Source organism: Conger conger, chromosome 10 (assembly GCF_963514075.1).
Source record: "Conger conger chromosome 10, fConCon1.1, whole genome shotgun sequence".
NCBI classification, from domain to species: domain Eukaryota; kingdom Metazoa; phylum Chordata; class Actinopteri; order Anguilliformes; family Congridae; genus Conger; species Conger conger.
This window is the reverse complement of record NC_083769.1, coordinates 10,958,185-10,983,698: the sequence shown is the minus strand read 5'-3', so window position 1 is coordinate 10,983,698 and position 25,514 is coordinate 10,958,185. Positions and strand designations below refer to the sequence as shown.

Below are 25,514 nucleotides of genomic sequence, written 5' to 3'. Positions count from 1 at the left end.
CCCACCAACTGGTGTCTACCCGAGGGTATTCCCAAATGCTAGGCCACCCAGAAGCCCAACTGCTGCTTTTGGTGACATTACATGCAAAGTAATATCTTCAGTGCTATTTCAAGTCTGTAACTGAGGTTATATAAGACCGAAATACAAAACAAAGTGTTCTGTCAGTGTAATAATATTTATTAGGGTTGGCTTTACAATTAACAAAGTGTAGTGAGTCAAGCAAAGCAATGAGTGAATTAGGCATTTGATTTGCGTGTTAGTAAATAAACAGATGGTTATCTGTCCGAAAGAAGTTAAGCGAACAAGTACTCATCGCTGCAGAGCCCCCTCCATTTTGTGGAAACGTCTGCATTTTCCAGTTTTTATTAACACAAGGCTTTTACACACAGACAGTGTACTAAAAACGATGAGTTGTTTGTTACGTGGCTCACTGCAAAGACAGCGATGTGGAGTTATAGCTATAGCTGTGGACTGTGGCCTTCAGGCAGTCACAGCTCATGACTTCAAATGTAAAATCTTGAGCTTCAATATCTATCGTGCCACGCTCTCAAGCTAGGAGCTTTGTCCTAGATGCTCCTTTGTGAATCAGCCAAGTTCAGAACTGGGGCTGGCTGGATTATTATGGTTTAAAAAATAAAATCAACATTGAAGTTCATATTAGCATCTATTATATTTTTTATAATATGTATGCCTTTGCATTTCAATATTTTTCAATGGAAATATTTCTTAGTTAGTTCTCTGAAAATGAAATTTAACAAAATTTGCTGGAACTAATACATGTAATGCAATTAAACTGGAACGAGAGCTCCCCTTATCAAAATGGTGAGTTGAATGCACAAACAGAACTTTGTTTAAAAATGATACACCATATCTACTCAATAAAATGATGGCAACAGATTATAAACATTATTATTGATTAAATGTAACATATATTATTGATTACCCTCTGGTTTAAATCTAGCATAACAAGTCATATTATTGATTAAACATAATACAATCATATTACATGTAATCTGTTGCCATAAGATTAAATACAGTATACGATGATGCACATGGCCAGTGCTCCAAGGTCAGTGAGTTGTCTGCCCATGTCTCTTTCCACACCAGAGCACAAAACACTTCATCTAATTACTGCCACAAAATGAGCCAGTCTCACTCACTCAATCCCAGCCCTGTTAATCATTTAAAAGCAATGCAGGAAGACCTGCCGGACTGTGGGCTCTTAACGCACAGACAGGCCACCTCTGCCCTAGAGGAGCTTTTCAGTGTACACTTCCTGGACTGCTGTTTCTCTGTAGGCACCAGAGAGCAGTGCACCAAGGGAAGCGAGGCAGTTGGGTCCACACGCTTCCTTGGAGCTCGTTATCCTGACAGCAGTCTCCTGCGTCACAGTGTCCCTGAAGCTGGCAGACACCCATGGACCACTTAAAGATATCAAGCATGTGACAGATGATAAAGATTGTCACTTGTGACAAACTTGTGACTGATGGGGATTTCTTATGGTTACAAAATGATCTAGGAAACAGGTTTCACTTTGTTTTGTCAACGTCCTTGGAGAAAACCGACTGAAGAACAACCTCCTCTTCTTTGCATTAATAACGTTGGCAATGAAGTAACTTTGCTGATTATAACCCTCCAAAGCTTCTGTCCCTCAGAGATTCAGAGGCTAGGGGACCCACTGAGGGTTAGCATGGGGGAAAGGCTAGTAGGGGCCTGCTGAGGGTTAGCATGGGGGACAGGCTAGTGGGGAAACTATCCAAGACCATTGCCAAGATACAGTAATGGTCCAGTACAATTGAAACAACATGCTAACTCATGGTGTTTTGGCATTTCTGCTTTGGTAGATACAAAAAACAGGTGAATATTGTCATTACAAAATTATTTTAATGTGCATAGTGTATTTAAGAATATCATGAGCATATCATGCAGGATTAGAAGATTAGAAGTAAAAGGTTCTAACAGACATTTTTTAAACAAAATGGGTTAGTGTCATAAATATGTTATTAATGCCGGAATTTGACAGGATGTTGAAAGCTTTGAAGATCAATATCTCAAAACTACTCAGAACGCAGATAGAACCTTACAAATTCTTATATTAGTTCACTAAAATGTCACTAATGTTTCAAAACATTGCTGGTGCAAGGGGTGACATGTGAAAGCTCTCAATAAAGGAAAACGATTTCTCTTCATCAGGGCTGCCTACTCACGCCAGACTCATGACGGAAACTCAAGACATGTTGCAGCTACAGCACAAAGTTCGCTATCGAGCTCCACGGTCTTTCCTGAGGTGAGTAATCATATTTCTCACCACAGATAGCTCTGCTACATTTGTTTTGCTCGTGAGGGCCCAACCTCTGGGATCGTGTTACTTGTATTTTACACAAAATAATAGCTGGGTCGGCCAGCGGGTAGTGCAATGAAGCTGTGGCATAATTGTACAGAAGAGTGGGCTTCCATATCCAGTGCTTGTAGGAGCCTAACGTTACCTTGTCTACTCCTGAATGATAGAGACTTCTCATCCGTTTTTAAGTGCTGTCCAAAACATAGACAGAAACTGTTTTAACAGTTTTGAGGAATAGTTTTTCCTCTCTGTCTATTACAGCTTATATCCTCTGGAAAAAATACCTCTCTCTCTTTCTCCCTCTGTCTCTCTGTCTCACACAAAGTTCCACACTGAAAAAAGTAGACGGGGAAATAAGAAGTAAATAATATACTGTTAAATATTCAGTGCTAGTTTCACTTCAACAGTTTAAACGAGTCGAAGAGGGGTTGAATATATTTCAAACGGATTCAAGAGTGAACCTTTTACAGTATGGAGCCACTAGGTTGATGTTCTCCCTGGGACAGAGAGAGAACCAAAAAGAAGAGAGAGAGAGAGAGAGAGGGAGTGAGGGAGTGAGAGAGAAGGGGAGGGTAGTTTTCCATAAGCTGTAATTACAGCCAAAATTACATTTTGTGCAATAACAGGCCCTGCAGCCAACAGTCCTAATGGAGGGTCTCGGAGGAGAACAAGCGTCCCCTGACAGTGGCGCCATGACTACGATTAGGCCCGCAGATATCGCCCTGCTCTGTCAGACCGACGAGGCGGACAACAGGACGGCTGTCTCCCACCCCCCCTCCCCCCTAACCTCAACCCCCCCCCCCCCCAGCCACACCACCACCACGCTCTGTGTTGTGACCAATCGGGCAATTAGGCTGTGAAGCAATTAACTGTCATTAAGTGGCAGGGCTGCGTCTCCCGAACAGGGCCTCCGAGTCTGCAACAGCTGAGGACTTATCAGTCAATCAGGGACAGCGGCGCGGAGATATCGGCCCTGCGGTTTTGCACCCAACCCCCTCCGCGTCTCCCCCCCGGCCCAACCCTGTTCTTCTCTGCCAGATGAGGGGGAGGGGGGGTGCACTGTCGGAGAATTCGAAACCGTCCGCGATCCTGAAATCGCCTCGGCATGCCGTAGAGACTGACGCAGGGCATGAGCCGAAATATCGAGCCGTCCACTAATAAGCACTAATAAGTGCCCATGAGGCGGCTCCCTAATGAGGCCGGGGTTAGCATGGGGGACAGGCTAGTGGACACGCTGAGGGTTAGCATGGGGGACAGGCTAGTGGGGACCTGCTGATGGTTAGCATGGGGGACAGGCTAGCGGACGTGCTGAGGGTTAGCATGGGGGACAGGCTAGCAGACGCGCTGGGGGTTAGCATGGGGGACAGGCTAGTGGAGACCTGCTGATGGTTAGCATGGGGTACAGGCTAGTGGGGACCTGCTGATGGTTAGCATGGGGGACAGGCTAGCGGATGCACTGAGGGTTAGCATGGGGGAAAGGCTAGCGGACATACTGAGGGTCAGTTTAGGGGACAAGCTAGCGGGGATCCACAGAGGGTTAGCATGGGGGACAGGTTAGCGGAAGTGCTGAGGGTTAGCAGGGGGGACAGGCTAGCGGACCCGCTGACGGTTAGCATGGGGGAAAGACTAGTGGACCCGCTAAGGGTTAGCATGGGGGAAAGGCTAGCGGACGTGCTGAGGGTTAACATGGGGGAAAGGCTAGCGGACGTGCTGAGGGTTAGCATGGGGGAAAGGCTAGCGGACGTGCTGAGGGTTAGCATGGGGGACAGGCTAGCAGACCCACTGAGGGTTAGCATGGCGCCAGGCTAGTGGGGACCTGCTGAGTGTTAGCATGGGGGGCTACCAGGCCTGACAGACCCAGAACAGGCCTGGCCGCCACCCACACTGGGCATATCGACATTACTGAGCACTTCTGATAATTCAATTACACGTTGTGCTTCAGCCAGGAATTCACTCTGGGGAAGCAGGTGGCCTGGAAGCATTTTTCGAATGCTGGACCCTGCCCTCTTCCTGAATGGGAGAAGGGGGGTGGGGAAGGTTAAAAAACAAACACAAAGTAAACAACCACACAAAAAAGAAAAATGAATAAATGACATAAAACGCGGCTTCGACCCTCACCCACCCCAGCCCTCACCTGCAGCCGGAGGGTAGTATTTGAGAGGGAAACCTGCGGGGCTGGGGTGGGGGGGGGGGGATTTGCTTGTGACCGGGCCGTGCAGGTATGCAAAGCGCCGATGTTTTCCATTCCGATCCCAGCGGCGCTGCAGATAGCGCTGGAGGCCGCTCCCTGTGAGAGAGGTGCTTGTTTTTAGCCGCAGTCAAATCTGGGCCATGGCCCAGTGTCCTGACGTGACACCCTTAACCCGGCCTGGCCCCGCTCCTCTCCTCCTCCCGCCCCCCCGGCCGTGTGAATGAGTAACCGGGCGCTCCCTCCCTGCGCCGCGGCGGGGGTCTGGGGCTCTGGGTGGCGGTGCGGTGCGGGGTCGAAGGAGCCGAAATGTAGGGTCCCCCAACTGAGACTTCCCCACACTCCCACAAGGTACGTACAGCAACTTGGCTTCAATTTACGGCTATATGAAGGGCTTTCGATGTAAAAGGCTAAGTAGCATGGAAAAAGGAAGGATGTTTACTGAACAAATACTGCTACTATTACTACTACTACTACTACGACTACTACTGCTAATAATAATAATACTAATACTACTATTTCTACTACTACTACTATTAGTAATAATAATAATAACAATAATAATAATAATAATATAGCAATACTACAAACATGTCTCGAAAAGTAAATGTAAATGTAATGATCTATCTATTTATCTAATGCTAATATTAATACTAGACATAATAATAATAACAATATCATTGTACTACTACTAGTACTATTACTACTATTAATAATAATAATAATAATAATAATAATAAACATGATAATGTAACTGTAAACTAAAGTGCTTTCACGATTGTACAGACTACCTGGCACCTGCTGTATGGAGGACGTTGGGTTCATGGGCGTGGCCCTGCCGATACACCCTTGAGCGAGCCACTAAGCCTTAACTGCTTTGTTGAACAGCCAAGTTTATAAGCAGGTAACATGTAAATGTGTGCCACCCAGCAGACCTGGCACTGGGAGTCTGATATGCAAATACCTATTGTAACGAACAGGTTATTCGGCTGCACGTACCTTCTAAGGACACGGTCCCCCAACTAATCCGCCTGGCAAACACTCGGTATGCCTAATTAGGTACTTAGCAAATCAGAAACAGCTTTGTTTCCTGTATTTGTGTAGCTCCCATTAACCAAACCAGGTTTGGTGCAGTAACATAGGTATGTCTGAATGGGGGTTTGGGTTAGATCAGAATTTGTTATACCGATGTGTACACAAGACAGGGCAGCCTGTAGCCTAGTGCCTAAAGTACACGCCTGGGACCCAGAAGCCCCTGTGTAGCCACAATGTAATCTGCACAGCTGTTGAGCCCTTGAGCAAGGCCCTTAACCCAGCATTGCTCCAGGGGGAACTGTCCCCTGCTAAGTCTAATCAACTGTCACTTTGGATACAAGCGTCAGATAAATAAAAAATTAAATCAATTGAAAAGACAATCCGGAGAGGGGCGGGTGGCGGGGTAGGCCAGGCTGTGTGCCGTGGGGGGTGTGAGTTTAATGAGTGAGGGAAGGAGAGGGCCACGTCTTGCTGTAAGCTGTGCTCCAGCTGGCCTACAGAGGGCTACTTAGCAGGTTCATATTTCACAGTCTGTCTGTCAGCCTCTTCAGACGGGCGAGAGTGAAGCTTGGGCCGAGGCCAGGGGCCAGGGGCCAGGAGCCAGGGGCCGCTTGGCTAGGGGCCTCCTCAGCCAGGGGCCTCCTAGGTCAGGGGCCTCCTCGGCCAGGGGCGACTCAGACGGGCCGGGGCGGCGCGGAGCGACCGCGCTACGAGTCCGAAGCTTTAACGTCTTTCGCCGGGGTCACCGCAAGGATCTGCAACCCAGAATTTAAACGACTTTGAACCGACTGGCATTTTTATTAGGGTAGGAAAACGGAATCCCCCAGCGCTGGCAGCCGGCAGGAGACTGAATTGATTATCCTTCCACCGTGCAGGGAAGCAGTCCTCTGGGACCGCAGGTGTCATAAATGGATGCCGGTATAGATGTCTTCGACTGTTTCTAAAAGGCCCTGCCGTGCAAAGGGTCCACCTTCCCTGCTGAACATCCAGCTAGGGCCAACTGGGATTCTAAGATGGCTCCCGATGGTTTAAGATGTATTTTGAACACATCTAGCTGGTCACACCTGGTCTGTGGCTGGTCTGTGGCTGGTCTCTACCTGGACAAAGCTGGTCAAAGCTGGTTAAGGTAGTGGTAGTCAAACTGGTGGACTAGCCGACTATATAGGCTGGTCAGCTGGTGGTTGACCAGATAAAGTATCAACTTTAAGCTAAGGCCAGTTTAAGCTGGAATTTTCAGCTGGGCTATTAGCAGTAAGACAGAAGCTTTTTTGTTCCACACCTTATACGTATGCGAGGGAGGAAATATGATAATGCGATAAATATGATGCACATTTCACAAGGGCAAAACCACCTGTTGAACAGGTTGGCCAAAGAAAACAACCCCAGTCTACCAAAGCCAACACAAAGGGCTGCCACGGGGCGAAGCCGAGCCTGCCCGGCTGCTGACGGCAAGCTCAGGTTCGGCGAGAGAGCGAGGAGAATAACTTCTGTGCAAAAAGAAAAACACACCAAAAAAACACACAAAAAGAAAAGGAAAAGACGAAGGAACGGACGCAAAACAAAGAGGGAAATCGAAGAGCTCTATCGGCTGCGATCTTTCGGCTCCTCTTAAATCAACAGGGAGAGAGGCTAGGAGCGGTGTCGCGAGCATTCCTGGGGTAGATATAAAGGACGTGCGAGACCTCAGATGAACCCTGCAACAAACCGCACTGAAATGGAGGAGGCAGGGCGGAGAGAGAGAGAGAGAAAGAGAGAGAGAGTTACATTCCCCCCCCCCACCCCCCCAAGCTCGATCATGAGTAGGTGCTCTCCATTGGCCTCAGCGCGAGGCAGACGCGGCGTGACCTAGTTTCCCCTCCGAAGCGCGGAAAAGTTGCGTGCTCCGCGGAGAGAGGGAGGGAGGGAGAGAGAGAGAGAGAGGGAGGGGAGAGAGCGAGGCTCTGCCCTGGACAAACATGGGCGGAGAGCGGGCTGCTCCTTTCAAACACGCCCGGCCCCGTTCCTCGCTCAGCCAGAGCGCGCTCTCTTGAGCCTCTGCCAAAAGAGGCTGGCCCGTTCGCCCCGCTCCTCGTTCAGCCAGAGCGCGCTCTCTTGAGCCTCTGCCAAAAGAGGCTGGCCCGTTCGCCCTGGCCATCGCAGCTCAAACTTTTTCCTTTTTTTCACAAGCTCCCCTGCTCGGCTCGCGAAAAAGCCAAGCAGGAAGAGAAAGCCACAGAGAGACCGTTCGCGAACGGGGGGCTTGCGGATTTTCTGTCCCTTATCCTCTCGTCTCTGCCGTTTGCGACCGAGGCGAAAACCCAGCCGGGACTTCGCTTTTCCCGCCTCTGTTTTTCTTTTGTCGTTTTTCTTTTTTATCGTGTTCCTCAGCTTCTATTTCAAAGAATGTTTTAAAAGCTGGGTTTTTTTTTGTTGTCGTTTTTGGCATGAGGTTGCAGGGTGTGTGTGTGTGTGTGTGTGTGTGTGTGTGTGTGGTGGGAGGGTAGCGCAGAGTGCACCGGGGGCAGAGAAATAAATCTATAAATGACGAAAAGGGAGGGAGGGAGGGGGGGCAGTGACGTCACACAGGGTGCTGCCCGGGACAATGCCTGCAAGAAGATACGGACAGAGAGATCATAACGTCTGAGTTTGTGAGAGGCACAGGTTTCTCCGGGGCACGGTGCTGTACGGGCAAGAGGAGACTGGGGGAGATTTCGGCGCGGCAAGGCTGGATTATTTCAGCCACTTCCCCTTTCTTGGCAAGGAGTCCAGGCACCTCGAGCTCCTAGGCGGCGCTATACGGGAATTATTTCGCCATTTGGCAGCTGTTACCAGAAGTTGCAACTTTTCCTTTTTTTTTAACCATTAACATGCTGCTTTTGTACATCCGGAGCAAGTCAGGAAGGGAGGGAAACCGGGAAGGGGAGAACGGCACTTTATTTCTTCTTGAAAGCAGCACAGTAGTGTACAAACTGCCACGTGATACACTGTACAGCGGCGGGGGATGAGGTAGCAGTGTTTGAGGAACTGACTCACTCGCGTCTTTCACTTTGTTGCAGACCCGTTTTTAGCAGAGTTCAGGAGCAGGGCAAAGTGAAGAGGGCACAGGCGAATGGGCAGCGTGAACTTGCACGCTACTGAAAGACCCCTGCCCCCCCCAGCGACCCCCCCCCCCCCCCCCCCCCCGCCCCCCACCCCCGCGGCACGCACACGTATACACAGAAATATACCCGTAGTCATCATAACACAGCACATCAAAACAAAAACACAGCAGGACGGAAAACAGTTAAAGACGCGCAGGGACAACCAGGGAAAGGGAATTGTAAGGCATGTATTACCTGGGAAGGATGCCAATTGCTGACAATAGCCTTCACCGCATGCTCAGAGAGAGAGCGAGAGGGAAAGAGAGAGGTAGAGAGAGAGAAAGAGAACATGTTTTAACTCCTCTGCTTTGGGTTTGTGATGTATTTGTTTTTGCATTTTTTTAAAAACCCCCGTTTCGCTATATCGAATCCGTGGAGAAGGAGGAGGTGGAGAGGGGACGTCGGGGGTGGGGGGTTAGTGGAATAGCAGATTGGGAACTGGGGGCTTCCTTGGCAAAGGCACAAGAAACCATGTAAGTATACCACTCTTTTTGTTTTCTTTCCGTTTGTTTTGTCCCATTCTGTTCTGCTCCCCACAGCTGGGAGAATGCTCGTTGTGTATGCAGTGTGCTCCACCGGGTTTAATTTGGTATTTTTTGCATAAGATCTGCCATCTAGCAGTATGGTGAATTATAACTAAGCCCACGGGGGTGAAGGGTTGTGCTCGTGCGTGTGTGTGGGGGGGCTCGGGGTTTGTGTTGTCAGAGGCTGCCCTCCTCAGTTCCATCTTCGGACAACGTGCGCGCGAAAATAAGCGACTCGCCAGCAGATTCGGACGTTGGCACGGACACAGGCTTTTGGACAGAAAGGGGCACGGACACAAGCTTTTGGACAGAGAGGGGCATGGACACAGGCTTTCGGACAGAGAGGGGCACGGACACAGGCTTTTGGACAGAGAGGGGCACGGATGCGGGCTTTCGGACAGAGAGAGACACGGATGCGGGCTTTCGGACAGAGAGGGGCACGGACGTGGGCTTGTGACTCGCTTTTTCGCTCTGGCTGTCTCATGCTCTCGTCGTTCTTGCTCTCTCCCTCTCCCCCCTTCTCTCTCTCTCGCTCTCTCTCTCTCTCTCTCTCTCTCTGTCGCTCTCTTCCACTTTGGCAGTAGTGCCAAAGTGGGCAGGGATAAAGGGAAAGAAAGCCGTTTACAGGGTAAATCCCAGGCCGAGGTGCGGGCGGACTCAGGAGCCACAGCCCTCTGCCGGAGTGTGTCGGGCTGCGAGCGCGCGCCTCGCTCTTTCTCTCGGCACGCCGGCCGACGGGGGGGACGCGCCAGCAGAGCGGGGCGGGCGGGCTCCGTTCTCCCCGCCGCCATCGGGCCTCCAGACGCCCCGCGCCGCCCTGCCGCTTTCAGAGCGGGGCTCCAGGTATTTCCCAAACCCTTTTTTCCCGTGCTCTTCAGGGGGTGTCCTTTTTCGTTCGCGCTTCGCTCTTCTTCGGGGGGTTCTCCTCCTCTTCCTCCGCTCTTCCTCTCTCCCGCGCCCTCGCCTTCCTCCGCCTGCAAACGTGTCCGCCACGCCGCGGTCTCCGCCATTTCTGTCCGAGCGAGAGATAAAAGGGGAGAAACGTTTTTTCAGGGAGACCGGAGGAACGAGGACGTTCGACTCCGATCGATTGATAGCTCCACCTTTACTTTCCCGATTAAGTTGCAGGATAAACATATCTCTGCCACACGTTTTTAAGTGATATAGCTTGTGTCATACTTTGCCACAGTATTTACCACAGTATCGGGGTTATTTTCGATGCATGTGTTGCAATTATTAGACAAAACAGCAACTGCCACCATTACAGAGAGAAGGCAGCTCTCAGTTTCTGTCCTGGCTGCTCTTTGTGCCTTTACTTGAGAGGAGCAGCATCGCAGCTTCGCACAGACAGGAATCTAAAAAGATGGCCTGAATGGGCAACCTAGCCCTGAATTCTTTGCCCATGGAAAGGGCTCATGGGCAACTTCTGAACAGGATACTCGGAAAGAAAAAAAGGGCGCCAATGTCTTGTGTATAACGCAAAGGAAGTATTTACATGAGTTAGCTCACAGTTATAACGTGTTTAGCTCTCTGTTTCTACAGCACCCACCGAGCTTTCTATGAACAAAACCCCTGTCTCGTTGCTCTAAAACACACCTCCTTTCGTCTTTTACAGTCTTTATGGTCTTTTACAATGTCTTAAAATGTGGCCGCTGGCTGTTTAGAACAGTAAACACTAACAGGGCAGACATGAGGGCCTGTCGAACAAACATGTATGTCACATAAAGTTCTGTGTCCAGGGCTAGCACTTAGCATTGTGCCACAACTCGAGATAGCAGTCTAGCCAGGGGAAAAATATGAAAGGGAACATAGTACATACCGTATTCACCGCATTAGTTGCAAATCACAAATTGCATTTATAAATAATAACTATGAGGAAAAAAAGACATCCGAGATGGATTGTCTGATTTCGAATAACTGAAAAGTACCGAATTGCTTACAGATTGTTTTGTGAAAGAATATGAAAGGTTTGAATATGCAAAAAGAATGCCTTAATATTATGCTAAAAACAAAGCTAAAAATAGTCCTTTTTTTGTCATTCGACTGTTATTACTTCAGAAGGGCGGAGAGTAGATATTACAGATAGTACAGACAATGCTACTGTACTTGTGTCTGCAAGAGAGCGATCAAGAGCTATCGAAAAAGGAAACATCAACTTTGTTCTATGCTCCGACTGTACTGTACAATCCAAGGTTCGACACGACAGCAAATATTGAAAGCAAGGTAATATTCCTAGCAAACATTTTTTTTTGGTAATTTCATTGTTTGCTGTGGTAGTTCAGATGGACACAGGGCAATGAAATAGTCACAGGCAGGTCTATGCAGTAGGTAATATTCAATATTTTATAACAAGGTCCATATAAAATTGATCTTCTATTGTGCACTATTACATTCGACATTTTCTTTTTTCTAACTTGAAATACAGCGCTTAAATAATGTTATAACATTCAGCGTACAAAATGGCGCTCATGTGCCACGTGTTTGTGTGCTAAAGCGAGATGCATTCATCCCGCTCTGTCTTTTTACCACACTTATGTCCCAATTTAAGTAACTTTTGTTAAAATAAAAACGTTTTTATGTATTTTAATAATTGATCATAGGCTGAAGTATCGATAAAGGTGATTTCTCTCTCTCGTTCCCCCCCCCCCCCATATATATCTATATATATAAAACTACTGATATACTACTACTACTACTACTACTACTACTACTACTACTACTACTAATATCTAGCTACTAACTTAAGGTTTTGTATGATAGGAGTGCACTATGATCCTAATTCAAGTCTGTGGACTGCTTTACATGTTTGTCTGTATATGGAGTGTACTGTGCATATGCTTTCACAGACTGATAAGGACAGACGGCGAGAGAAAGAGAGAAAGATAGTGGGAGAGATAGCGAGAGCGAGAGAAAGAGAGAGAGAGAGATAGAGAGAGAATGGTTGCTCCATCCCCTTTTGTCCTCAGATGAACTTATCATATTGCTTCACTGCTCCACTTCCTGCTTTTACAGCGTTTCTGACAATTGGGCCTTGTCTTGCCTTCCCAGCCACAATAACGCGCAACTTATCGGGAACAAAGTCTCCCTGCTCTATCGAGCTGAGAACGACTCTCTAAACACTTCTGAGTCACCGGCCTGCCTTCCTTGACTTGTACAGTAAGACACGGCTTGTTGTTTGTTGTTGTTTTTTATTGCTAACATTTTACCGTTGGCATTACAGAACGTCCCTGTACGGTAAAAAATTTCGCTTTTTTCATTTGTTCATTATATAATGTCGTAAGACTAGGGAATAATATTTTCCCGTTTTCATGTTTAATGTTTAGTATAGAAAGAATGCTGTTACCATTTAGATTTTTATATTAATTTTAGACTGGATTGCATGGTGTTGTTTTCTTCAAATGAGAGGGGTGAATATTTCTTGTGTAGCAACCAGCTAACATAAACCATACATATAATTACAATAGATAACAAATCATTTGATTAGACACTAAAACTAATATTAATAAAACATCTTCAACATTTGTATTTGACAATTTCACACAAATGATCATTACATTTTCATCTATATGAAAATTTCATTTTCACAGTTATAAATGAAAGTGAAACTATTTTAAATTATTTATTTGTTTGAGGGAAAATAACCAAGTATCATTGTGCGTAAAAGGCTTCAAATACAATTCGGTTTTTATCTTGAAATTGTTAAAAGGTACAAATATGGACTGGTGTTGCACTGAATTGCTAAAGTGAATGAGAACCGGATAAGCATCCACTTAGTAATCTCTTTTTCTTTTTTAAAGTACCTATCCTCAAATTGTACAATTCTAAAAGCATATTTCAGGAATTGTTCATCACAAGGCCCGTCCCGCAATTTAAATATTAAGAAATCGATTGCTCGTTCAAGCTTGCATGCTCAAGATTGCTGGTAACAATGACTCTTTTTTTTACCGCGTTTTTGTTTTTCCATGACGAACTGTGTATTTTCAGTACCGGTTTCCTTAAGCGCCATAAAAACACAGTTTCAAAAAGAGTGAAAACCACATTTCAAGTGCTAACCGGGGGCATAATTAAAGTTTAAAATGTGGAGAGGGACAGAGGACTATGGTGAGTGCGTGTGGGGGGACTTTATGTTGAGTTTACTTTACAGCGTTCAACGAATGTCCGTCCCATCCTCCTGTAAACCCCGTAGGCCTATGTCTATAATTGAAATAATAATAATAATAATAATAATAATATTTCTTTTATATTTTTGTGTGGCCATTTAGGTGACTAAAGACCTGACTATCAATGCTTTTTAACATAAAATCCAAAGAGCCATTGTGTTGCTGTATTGTATAGTGCTCGGTCTACATGCATCCGGCCTGCTTATTCACAATCATATTTATATAATTTAATGGTTACGTCAAATCGGGGGCGGAGGGTGGGGGACTGTGCATTGTGATGAATTTGCTGTGATATTTCGGAGAAGGTTCTTAGTGAGAATGCTTAAATTTGGTGTTCATGTTTATCAACCGAGACCAAATGTGGTGTGCAGCTTGTTTAGAATGACTAAACTACAGACGGGGGCGAAACCGCGATGGCAAATCGCCTTCTTCCTGCTCAGATCATTCCTCCCCGGGCTCTAAGGGATGAACAACCCCTCCTGCACAGACACACTCTTCCAAAACCGCTCCTTGCTTAAACAAGTGGTTTTAGCCTCACGGTAATTAAAAATACGCTACTTCCTCCACATTCCACATATTAAAAAAGCCAGATGAGTGGCTAGCTGCTGCTAACACAAACTCAAAATGACTTGAGAATACTGCCTAGCTGTTTATGCAACATTAATCACAACATTAATCCCTTCAGGTTCTCATTCCCAAAATAATTTAAGTTTCTTACATTGATAAAACGATACATTCCAGTGCATAGTCCAACACGTAAAGTAATTGTTTTACAAAGTTAAATACAATACAAGGACAGCTTAGAGTGATTCCAGAGGAGCAGACCCTTTGTAGGCAGGTTTGATTTTCAGCAGGTCAAACTATTACTTTGATATCAATCGTAAGATATAATTGTAACAACATTTTTGGATAACACCTTAAGACACATGCTACTAATACTGAATAAGACATTAACAACAATGTTGTTAACAGTTCTCAGTGACTTTGCTCCCTGTTAGCAACAGTATCACTGTAAAGGCCATGTAACGTACAGGGACAGAACGTGGGTAGGACAGTGTGAAACGCTTGTTTGACAAGGTCTGTGCAAACATGGCTGGGTTGAATTCCTTGAACCAAAAATGCTAAACAACCAGGTCCAATGTTTGGATTTGCTGATTTACTATTTTTCTTCATAAACAAGGAAAGGCCATCGACATTACTGCAAAGAAGACAGGCCTAACTTAGCCCTGTGGGGAACACGGGCTTGAGTCAAACAAGGTCAATGGCAGACTTCCTGCTTCTGCCCGGCTATTTTTGCTAGCGGGGTGTTCTTGTGTTAACCCGATGACACGCGTTTCGGACAGCACAAACGATATCTTTCAGGCAATAAGAGCAGAAAACAACAACAGGAATTACGGAAATACTTTAGCAAGCTCTGATGTCTTCAAAGCTGGCGGTAGTAGCATTAGATAGCAGCTGCAACTCACTTTTTAAAATTCAGTATCGTTGGTTAAAACCAGCATGCAAAGACAGGCTGGGGACCCAGCCAATCAGAAGTAAGCAAATACGGGAGAAGACAGCAAGGCAAGAGTCAAATGGAGGACAAAGGGAAATGTTTGCAGGCAGGCAGACATAGCTGGGTGCAGGTGGGTAGGCTATATATTAGCCAAATAAAGCAATCTAATCATTGTTTTAAAAAGAATTGGGTAATTGTTTTCATAATACATATTATACTTAATTTAAGGGCGTGATAAAATGTTTATTCAGGAATAAGCATTACGAGCTGAGGTTAAACTGAAGAGTTTAAAAAATCACAACGCAATGGAGTCAGGCCTCCAGACAGCCAGTTATTTTGAAGGTTGCAGCAGTGCGCCTAAAACAGTTAAACTTTTAAAATAATTTTCTCTTTCATCGTTCATTCTCCCCCGCCAATTACAAGACTGGGAGGGATTACCTGCACTTCTTGGTTCCTCAATTCAGTACAGTTCATCAGTTTGTGACGGTAAAATTTCTCAACTTCACTTCAGCGTGTGGTGCACCCAGTAGGCTATAAACATAATGCCACAGCAGATCAGCAATAGTGACAAATAGGCTACAGTTCTTATCTGACGACTTCACTACGCAAAACGAATAGCATTTCCTAATGGATTAACACATGAACGAACTAATCCATAAGTTTTGAAGTGAGAAAAAATCTTTGTTTGATAGCCTTTTATGTCTCAAATTATAGGTCCCGTCTGTTACCAAACGAGAATCCACGCAAAGTCAATGAAACAACAAATAAAGATACAGTATATAGGTCAAAAAATATATAAAACCACGATGAGAAAAATAGCATGGTAGTCGCCTGTAATATTTAAAGAGAGGAACAAGGGACTCGTTTAGTTCTGAGTTGAATGTTGGAGTTTTACTATTGCTTATTTTTCCTTTTTTTTACGATACAATATAATTTTCTATTTTTTCTATTTTATGACTGTGGTTTGTCTAGAATGGTTCAATGCACTGTATTGTGCAATTCATTTTGATATATAAAAATGCCCTGCTCATTCAGTGCACATGTGTTTTTTTTTCTTGTTTGTTTGTTTGAATTACTGCATTCAGCTAAATAACAAAGTACACAATTCATAAAATATCTAAAATATAATAACCATTTTTTTCTTTCGACGTCACACTCTCATATGTTTCCTATTTGCTATAAAATTTTTATGGGAATTTTTATGCTTGTGTCAGGTTAAAAAGAATACGCTTCACTAACTGCATTTGAGTGTGTATAGATGGAGTTGTGATGATAGCAGGGAGGCAGGTTGTCCTCAATCTTTGAGGTAAAACGGTTGAGAACCACTGATATATATATATATATATATATATATATATATATATATATATATATATATATATATATATATAACTTGGATTTATAATATAATTTTGTGATTGTCCCACCTGTTAAAAGATTTGTGGCACCAACACCACCATTTGAAAAAGTCTAGAGCCCCAAAGTACATGTTTTTTCCCCCATAAAAACATTTAGTAAGGCATTTAAAATTATTGCAAAATTATTGCTTAAAAGTTATTTTAAAAGGAGTTATTAAAAAAATAAAGTTATGAACTCATGAAATCAGAAATATGTTTCTGTATAAGTTTATGGAAAGCATTTATTAATAACATCTAAATTTTAATTATGTTATTTGACAGAGCTGTGGCAAAGTAAATATGATGAAAAAAGACTTTTTATGAAAGATACAATTAAAAAAATGATCATTTTGTGATAGAAATTTTGTCTGAGAATGAAAACATTCAATGCCAAATTGATCTATCAACAGTGTGTTAACATAGTTCTGCAAGCATATATAGTGCAGCTTCTTTGCATTAAGCTTGTTGCTGTTTAGCACAAATGAAAATATCAAATCTGGACAGACATTATGGGCCTAACCTGTAATACCATTAGGTCAAAACCACAGAGAAATCACATGTGACATTGTCCAGATGGAGAATAAGCAGCTTTGGGACTGCTTAGCGCATTTAATTACAGTTTCAGCTCCCTGATATAACAGAGTTAAAAAGGGGTAAAAAGGGGCACAGCGATTTTTTTTCAAAGATACAGAAAACTCTTTAAAACCCTGAGCAAAACAGATTCTTCTTTAATAATTTTCCAGTTCATAATGGAATCAGTGGCAATAAATGTATTTGCTGAAAAGACAGAAAGATTAAAATAAAATGATGATGAATGGTAAAATAAGGTAGAACTCCTGATCTCAGCTAAGTAGGACTAAATACTAAACAAATGTTTTTATCTCTCTCTCTTTCTCTCCCTCGCTATCTCTCCCACACATACATCCTTCTGTGATGAAATTAGTCATGTTTTCTCTGAAATATTCCAACACTATATTTCTATTTCGTCATCCATGGTTATTTAGATTCACACATTTATTACAGGAGATTCTAAATCTGTTTTGGAATCTTTTTTTCCCAAAACCTGGTGTATTGGTGTAAATGATGACGTTTCTGTTACTAAAAGAGTCGATTAAAAAATAAAACTAGTAAACAGTCACACACAATTGTGAAAAATGTGTTCTGCCTCTTAAAACAACGTGGTATCCCATTTTATTTCTCTAGATCAATGCTCTAGAGCTAAAAGGTATTTCAGAGGTGCGAGACCACTGAAAAATTGAACGAGCGGGAGTTCAACCTTCGTTGTACCAGAAGCGAGGATTCCAAGCCTTCCCCAATTAAAAAAAAAACAAAACAGTAATCAGAAATTCAAGTTAATTACGCAGACGAGGGGATGTCAGACAGGACAAACAGTGTTCCTTGCAGATGGTAAAAGGAATCACCCCCTCCCTTCTTCCGATGCATTTAAATAACCGCAAAAAAAAATATTCCTCTGGGAATGCGGAGGGGGAGACAAAAAGCCCAAACCCTGCCAATCATTCACGCAACTGATGAATTACAGCTCCTAAAATAGGGAGGTTGTTCTTCGCTTCTAATACCAGGCGGGCGAACAATGTTTATATCAGACCTAGGCTGTATTTGGGGCTACTGTGGAATGAAGGAAAGCTTAAATAGAGAAAGCCCCCCGAATTAAGCGGTGACAAAAGCGTTGTGTCAGGTTCCATTTAAAAAAAAAAAATGTACAGGCTATTCTCTCTCCTACTGCCACCCCACCCCCCCATGCACCCCCCCCCCCCCCCCCAGCCACCCGTCCCTCCCCCTCTTTGCCCACCACCGCCACGCAACTCCCCAGAACCACCTCCTCTTTTCCCTTCATTGAAATTCAGCCTGGCATGCAGACGCTGCCCATTTCTTGGCATCAGACTCGGGGAGGAGAATTAAATAAAAAAACAGGAATCTCTACCAGTCGTCTCGGTCACAGTGGCTGTGGCTGTGCCCAACTCCCAGCCGGCTTCCCGCGGACAAAAAACCCCCCCCTGCGTACCAATAGGTATTTCTGATGCGTTTATTCTCACCGCTGGGTCTATCGGGCGTCATGTTTGGCAGCTTAACAGTTTTGGGGATCTGTCAATCTAGTGAGGCATTTACTTTTTTGAACTGGGTGGCAAGGAAAAGCTGTCTGTGATGTCCTTATGCGGGGAACAGACTGAGCGATGGCCTATTGTTCGTCTGATTTGTGCTGCCTGTTTTTTTTATTTATCACGCTTTCGCTCCCGTTAAAGGATAAACAAAATAAGTGAGAATTCTTTTCAAAAATACGGTTTTAGACAAAATGACGAGTGCCGTTGAGACAAAGCTTATGCTTGGCATGCTTGGAGGGTTATGTGTAATGCTAAGAATTCAACATGGCAGCCATTTTCTTGCTGATAAGATCAACTGGTTAGGATAGGGGCCTGGGTTGCATGTTTCGTGGCATGAGGTTGACCTCAAAGTGACCAGATGTAGAAGCGAAGTGATTTGAATGTTTTCTGTGTATTGCTAGCATGGCTTCATGTCCCTGGGATATTCTTCTCTGCGCATGTTTCCATGAATGGTTTTGTGTACACCCTAACATTTCATTTTTGATATCGTGTTTTCAAGAGAGTATCGCTCGCAAGCCTTGGGAAGAGAACAGACCCAGTTAGATGTAACACATAGGGCGTTCGGCCAGATTGTTCACTGAGTAAAACTGCAACATGATGGCATGGCTAAGCCTCCATTAGACAATAGAGGTTTTGATGCACACCCACATTGAGTGTGTCATTCTGAGATTAGCCGATTAAGAACAATCCCGCTTTGAGCAATATGCAAATTGGAGGAGAAATTGTATTAGCTATTTATATTTTAACTGCAGCTAAACACTGTGAATATCTGCAGCTTTGTAGCAGCGCATGTGTCCAGATCGCTCGTAGGAGAGACGGCCGATGAAGTAAGGCCTATGAATGTTGAGCGTACAGAATAGTGCCGGAGGATTGGCGAGTGAAACAAAAGCGCACACACAGCCTGACCGCTGTGGCCTGGGCACTTAAGGACGTTTGATTTGGCCGGAGATGCGAAGGCTCGGAGCGAGTTCACGAGGGACAGGGGATAAGGGCCTATCCTCGCCTCACCCCCCCGGGCAGTGCACTGACTCACACAGGACAGGGTCCAGCACTCGGACGGCTATTGTTACGAGGTTGCGGCCCCTCGGCTAAAAGCGAAGCGACGGTCATCTCGTTCGAAAAACAGCGGAGGAAAGGAAATCTGCTCAGAAAAACATTTCCTGTTATGTCGCTGGGTTGAAATGAGCAGAGGTGGAAACAAAATGGCGGTGGGTTATGTACTGGATGCTCTCACCCTGCCAAGCCATGACACAAGGCAGATGAGTAGCCTTGTATGCATACTGTATGGCGATACTTTTTTTAGTAATGTCACATGACTTAAGATGGCTTTTGATCTTTTCAGAATGAAGGCAAATAAATACACATGCACACATGTACAGTACACACGTACATACATGCATACGTATATATTATACTAATTTGACTGTAGGTATCAGAAGAAGAAGAAGGCATTTTGTGTGTGAGTTGACTTAAGTTTTCAATTGGAATTCATATGCTGTTTAGAATTTTAAACATTTTCATAGGAAATATCTAGCACTGTTGGATAAAGAGCTCATTGCAATCATAATGTCACCTGAAATGATTTGAAAAGAATAGCTATTCAGCAATAGCACACCAACAGGACTCTTTTCTCAATCACACAATACCACCAAATCATCTGTTTAATGTACATGTAATTTGGGTCAATGAAAAATTGGATAATCCTGCTTCTACGCGTTTGCGGTAATTCCATGCCAAAGCACATATCCATTTTTGTTTAAACTGAGGTTCCTGATATTTCTTCATGAAAATGTCTTGGAATTAGAACAATTTGGGAATCAGCTTTATGGAAATTTGGAAAGAAATGAACCGAGAGAAGTCTGTGTGATCAGGAATCACACAGAGCAAAAAAAACAAAAAAACACGGCTGTGTGGCAGACCGGTTTGGGGGATCTGAGGACAGGCAGTCTGGTCTTCGGTCTTATCTGCGAATTATCCGACTGTCACATCTGCCAGAGAAATGTTTTTTTTTTCACGGGGAGTGAGACTGACACAGACGACTTCTCTTGTGGAAGAGCCAGTGACTGACATGCCAGCCTATAGCATTCGCACACTTCCAAACGCCAGCGACACTCCAGTCAGTGAAATCATCCTCCAGAGCTGTATGCTGTTGCATTGTGGCAGAAGCGAGCGCTGGATTAGACAGACTTCTGTCCCATTAACAGATCACCACCGGCTTGCTATGGGGTCCAAACAGCTGCCAAATGGAATACCACTCTACTTATAAATACCTTTCCAGTAATTCTGGTCTGGTTGAGAGTGGATTCTGTTTACCTCCACTACAGTTTTGTGTAAACAGAATCTGATGGTCCATATTACAGAGCACTAAAGTCATTTATTGATGGAAAACAGCAAAATATAGTTTAAATTGGAGAGAAGTGTAATAATGAATGCAAATTGAGTTCTGCTTATATTATTTGCACAAAGTGTAATTTGTTTAGCATTAATGAATGTGGGCAGCCTACTGTTAGTCTCAGAAATAATATTTTGAGCAAAATTAGGGAATCATTATGCCCAAAGAACATTGTAATCTTGATGAAACTTCATCAATGTTAATCTGTTTGAGAATACAAAAACATTTGGACACTGGCACAAATTATTCTTAAAAGCAATTAACCATGGTTTCTAAAAACAGTTTGAGGGTACCAAGAAAAAAGATATAATTGATGCAACAGCAGTCTTGTTTGGCCATAGCATGTCTGGTCTTTGAGATCTTCTCCTGGCCACATATCTTATGGTACATTATATACACTTCTGCCTCTTCTTTTCATCACATACAGTGGTGGCCAGTCAGAGTGGTTTGGTAATGTTCATCATCAAATAAATTCAACATCTCAATTAAAGGCCCCTAAACTCCCTCCCCTCCCCAACCTTGACCTAGTCCCACATCCTCCCCCCCCCACCCCCCCTGCCCCCAGTCCCCTTTCTTTCTGGTCCGCTAAACATGGCCAGACTCTAGCGGAGCCTAATTCTTTGCCAAAACATTTCAATCACTGTCTTCTGTGTTAATTAGGCCAAAAAGGAATTCTGCATGCTAATGACTGGCTCTGGTGCCTTTCAGTGGCTCTGGTTCTCATGCTAATATATGCAAAGTGGAATCTGCCCCTCCCCCCCTCTTGTCCTCTGGGGTGGGGCTCTGCCCACAGACTCCTGGCATTAACCCATCCACCACAACACCACAGGAGCCTGCTACACCTACCCCCCCTCCCCCCCCCCACCCCACATCCCTCCCCAGCTCACCACTCTACCAGACTACATCCACCTTAGACCCACCTTGGGGTGGTTGGCTAACATGGCACTGACAAACCTTTCTGAATAGCACGACTAAGTGAGGAAGAAATGTATTGTTGCCTTCCAAAGCCAGATTGGACTTATCTTCATACGTACATGGACTATATCACACTATTTTGACTATATATTAGCTCTGGAGCCCCTTTCATCACCTCCATCAAAGTATATTGTCATTTTCTACTGGGCTAAAAAGGGAACACACCAATCAGCCTCATGTCTGATCTTGATGACTGCGAGAAATGTTTCATCAGCTTGTTTCGGTGAGAGATTTGTTCGGTATGCACAGGATGAACCCCAAACTTCAGCACTTCTTGAAATAGCCAGACAAGAGTGTCTTAACCTGAGGTGAAACGCACAAGCAGAAGGGTAACACATAACCTTAAACACACCCTGGGGTCTAGGCTAGATTTCCACGTGTCATTGGGCAGATTTGTGAGTTTGAACCCGGCTGACATCACCCAACTCTCCCAAGATCTTGTGTTAGCGTTAAAACATTGTTGGCATATTAACGGCAGCTGCAAGAACAGTATATGAGGGGAGACTGTACACCTGCTTTGTATGGGAAGAGTTGTTTATTCACACTGTGAATCACACAGTACATTTCACTCTTATATAACTTGGTGTCAAGGCCAAAATATTACATTCACCATACGTTATAAATCATAAAATGGGGCATGGGGGAAGCTTATGTTAATTGAGTTTGGAATAGTGTTATGATTTATTTATATTTTGAACACATTTTGAGGGCTACAGTTTTATGATTTAAATGTGAAAATAATGTATTAGGTATACTGAAGTATAACTTGTTTTGCTTGTGTAGAGAGCCTTTTTCAGTTGAACAAATTGAACAAACAGCAACATGAACAAAATTGCCCTTTCCTTTGTGTCTATTTTTATTTTCTGTTTTACCCCAGTTTTACATTCAATATTACCCACACAGATTAGAACCTGGAGAAGTCGACTGCTTGCCTTACAGATGTTGTCACTTAAAGTGCTGAGCCTAGCACCCTAAAATGGCTGCAGCGTGGCCATTTTGTTTCCTTTTTCTCCCTCTCTCATGTAGCAGAATCGCAGCTTTGTGCAGTCTTGGGGGGGGGGGGGGGGGGGGGGCAGATGGGGGAAGCCATGTTTAAATTCAGCTGTTTACTCCAGCCTGTTAAACAACAAGCTTCCGCAGGGTCGTCTAGTTGGAATGCGCCCAGTTTTTGGCAAAACGGGCTCTAATTCCTGGCAAAGAGTAGAGCGGCTTTTCTCGATCACACGCCAGCCCTTCTGGATGCCAGTGAGTTATGCTTTGGGCTTTCACAAATTAGCACTCTTTCGGTGTCACGTTTTTTCCGTGTTTGTGCGTTTATTTGCCTTTTTGAAAAGTACGCGTCTGTAAATAGTGGCACTGTTCCTTTGCCAACTTCCTTCTGTCCACCTGTATTCATGTCTTCTTTTTTCCCGAGGTGTTTTTCTTTTCTCCTATTGAGGTCTGAACTCCCCAGGACTGACCATTTTCGGAGGTCAATAGCAGGCTAAGATCGTGCAGCTACTAAGCGTCATTCATATTCATCTTACTCACAGTGTTTTTGAACTGGGTCCAGTGAAACAGACAGACAAAAATCAAACAAACAAACAAGCAAACAAATAAATTGGCATGTCCTCCCGGGCAATCATTTTCCAAAATTCCTCCTTTGGTCGCTGTGGTAATGTGTCCGTAGCACAAAGTACACTCAAATAAAAATTTGGCCACCTTTCCTGATGTGTGTACCAGTGCCTTTTTCACCTTTCACATTGCATTTTTACATTTGCCATTGCAGATGTAGTACCGGTCCGGTTCATATGTGTGCATGCTATAATTATTACAAATATTATCATGCACAGATATTGCTTTTTAATTATGTAGGATATGCAGTGTCAGGTTTAATATATTTTATTGAAATATGAAATTGAATTTGGAAAAGGGAAATCCGACTCCCCCTCTCTGCTGTTGTTTGCTCTCTGCTTAAAAATGCCTCTTGGCTTTGTGAGGAGCTTCTGCCTTTGCTCTGGTACACCTGTCCAGGATGTGGAGTTCAGTTGAGAAGTTCACATGAGTCATGGCAAGCTGTGATCACATGGTCAGCACACGGTCTACGTGGAGTCTGTGCTAGACTAACGACACCCTCTCTCTCTCTCTCTCTCTCTCTCCTCAGAGTTCCCGTTCATCTTCTCTTGAGCGACCATGCATTAGATGCTGTCCTTGGGGCTGAGGTAGTAGATTGAATAGTTGTGGGGTATGTGCCCTCCCTCTGAGATAACTATGCAATCTACTGTCTTTCCTAAGGAGACAGTCACATCATCCGCAAGACAGCAGAGAGGAACCGCACTGACACTGAGAGGAGAGCTAGGATTTGAAACAGCTGGTAGCTGGTTGACCAGTTCAGACCAGCTCCATACGCAACATGGTTTGACAAGCTCAAGCTAGGTTTTGAAACAGCTGGAAGCTGGTCATTTCAAGCTGGTCATAGGCTAGAGTTTACACCAGGGTCATCTGTCCTCTAAGCCAAGCCGTACAAGACACATTGCATCAGGAGGTACTGTCTTTGTTTTAGAAATGGTTGTAATTGTGACAAACTAAATGATTAATTTGGGTAGACATTATTTTTCCGATGGTTCACCCCACAGTAGGTAGAGTAGTTACTGTACATTACATTACATTACATTTTATTTAGCAGACACTTTTGTCCAAAGAGACATACAAAACAGTGCATTTCAAGGTCATACAACAAATAACCAAACACTCCAGAAAAGTTACGATTCACATAGGATTGGTTGTAAAGTCATGAACATATGTCCAGTTCACAAGATACAAAGGCCAAGTCTGTAACAACCATAGCAAGACAACTACAACTTGAAGCTGTAACTGTCCATCGATAAAGATCTGCATCCCCGCCCAAAGAGTTGGGCTGTATTGCAGGCCGGAGACCTGCCGTGCCCTTTCGAGATGAGGTAGTAGGTTGTATAGTTTGTTGGGTGGGATCGCACCCTATTCAGGTGATAACTATACAGTCTATTGCCTTCCTCGCGAGGCACACTGGCTCCAGGTGTGCTGAGAAACCAGGAAGTGGAGGAGCACCTCGGGGTAAAGCATTGTTTCACCGAGCCGACAAGCCAACACTTCAAGGTCAAAAGTGGGAATTTCATCCTGTCATACAATATGTTTTCTGGAACATTCTTCACGTATTTTAACTAGCACTGCGAGTAACGCTTCTCACACAAATAGCACGAGGATTGAAAGGAATGAAGCGACTGCTTGTGTTTTTAAATTAATACAAAATTGTCATTGTTTATCACCTTGCTTAAATGTTTTGGATGAGGAGAAACTTAAATAAAATAAATGTCAGGATCTATTGGATAGATTTGCATTTGCTTTGTAAAATCTGTCATGTTCACACTATTATAATTTACAGTTTACAATTTAATCATTTGAGAGATTCTGGTAGCAAAAGCAACTTTGTTGTACATGATAAGGAAACAATTATAATAATGCCACTGTCATTGTGCATGTCTCAACACTGGTGAAATAAATGAAGAGAATGGCTCTTTTGTTTGTCTTGCATTGACAAGTATATTTGTTTGAACCATGTAATAGAAACATGTCATAGTTTACAATGTTTTCTGCTTTTAAATCAAAATTAGGACAGTTTTAGTTAATATTCTGTTACATTTCACTATATATTGTTCTTGAATTCTCTGGTTGAGCATTTCATTAAACCTGCATTGTGAAGGTCATTGACTTGGCTGGTATTTGGGGTGTCAAATCAAATGCCTATTCACT

General features: G+C 44.1%; 1 long non-coding RNA gene across 1 annotated transcript; it reads left to right on the top strand.

Moving 5' to 3' along the window:
- Window positions 1–9,934: 9,934 nt before the first annotated feature.
- Window positions 9,935–25,277, top strand: LOC133138914 (uncharacterized). Its single transcript, XR_009709768.1, has 2 exons — window positions 9,935–10,050; window positions 23,890–25,277. It is a non-coding gene; the product is annotated as an uncharacterized LOC133138914 (long non-coding RNA).
- Window positions 25,278–25,514: the final 237 nt, after the last annotated feature.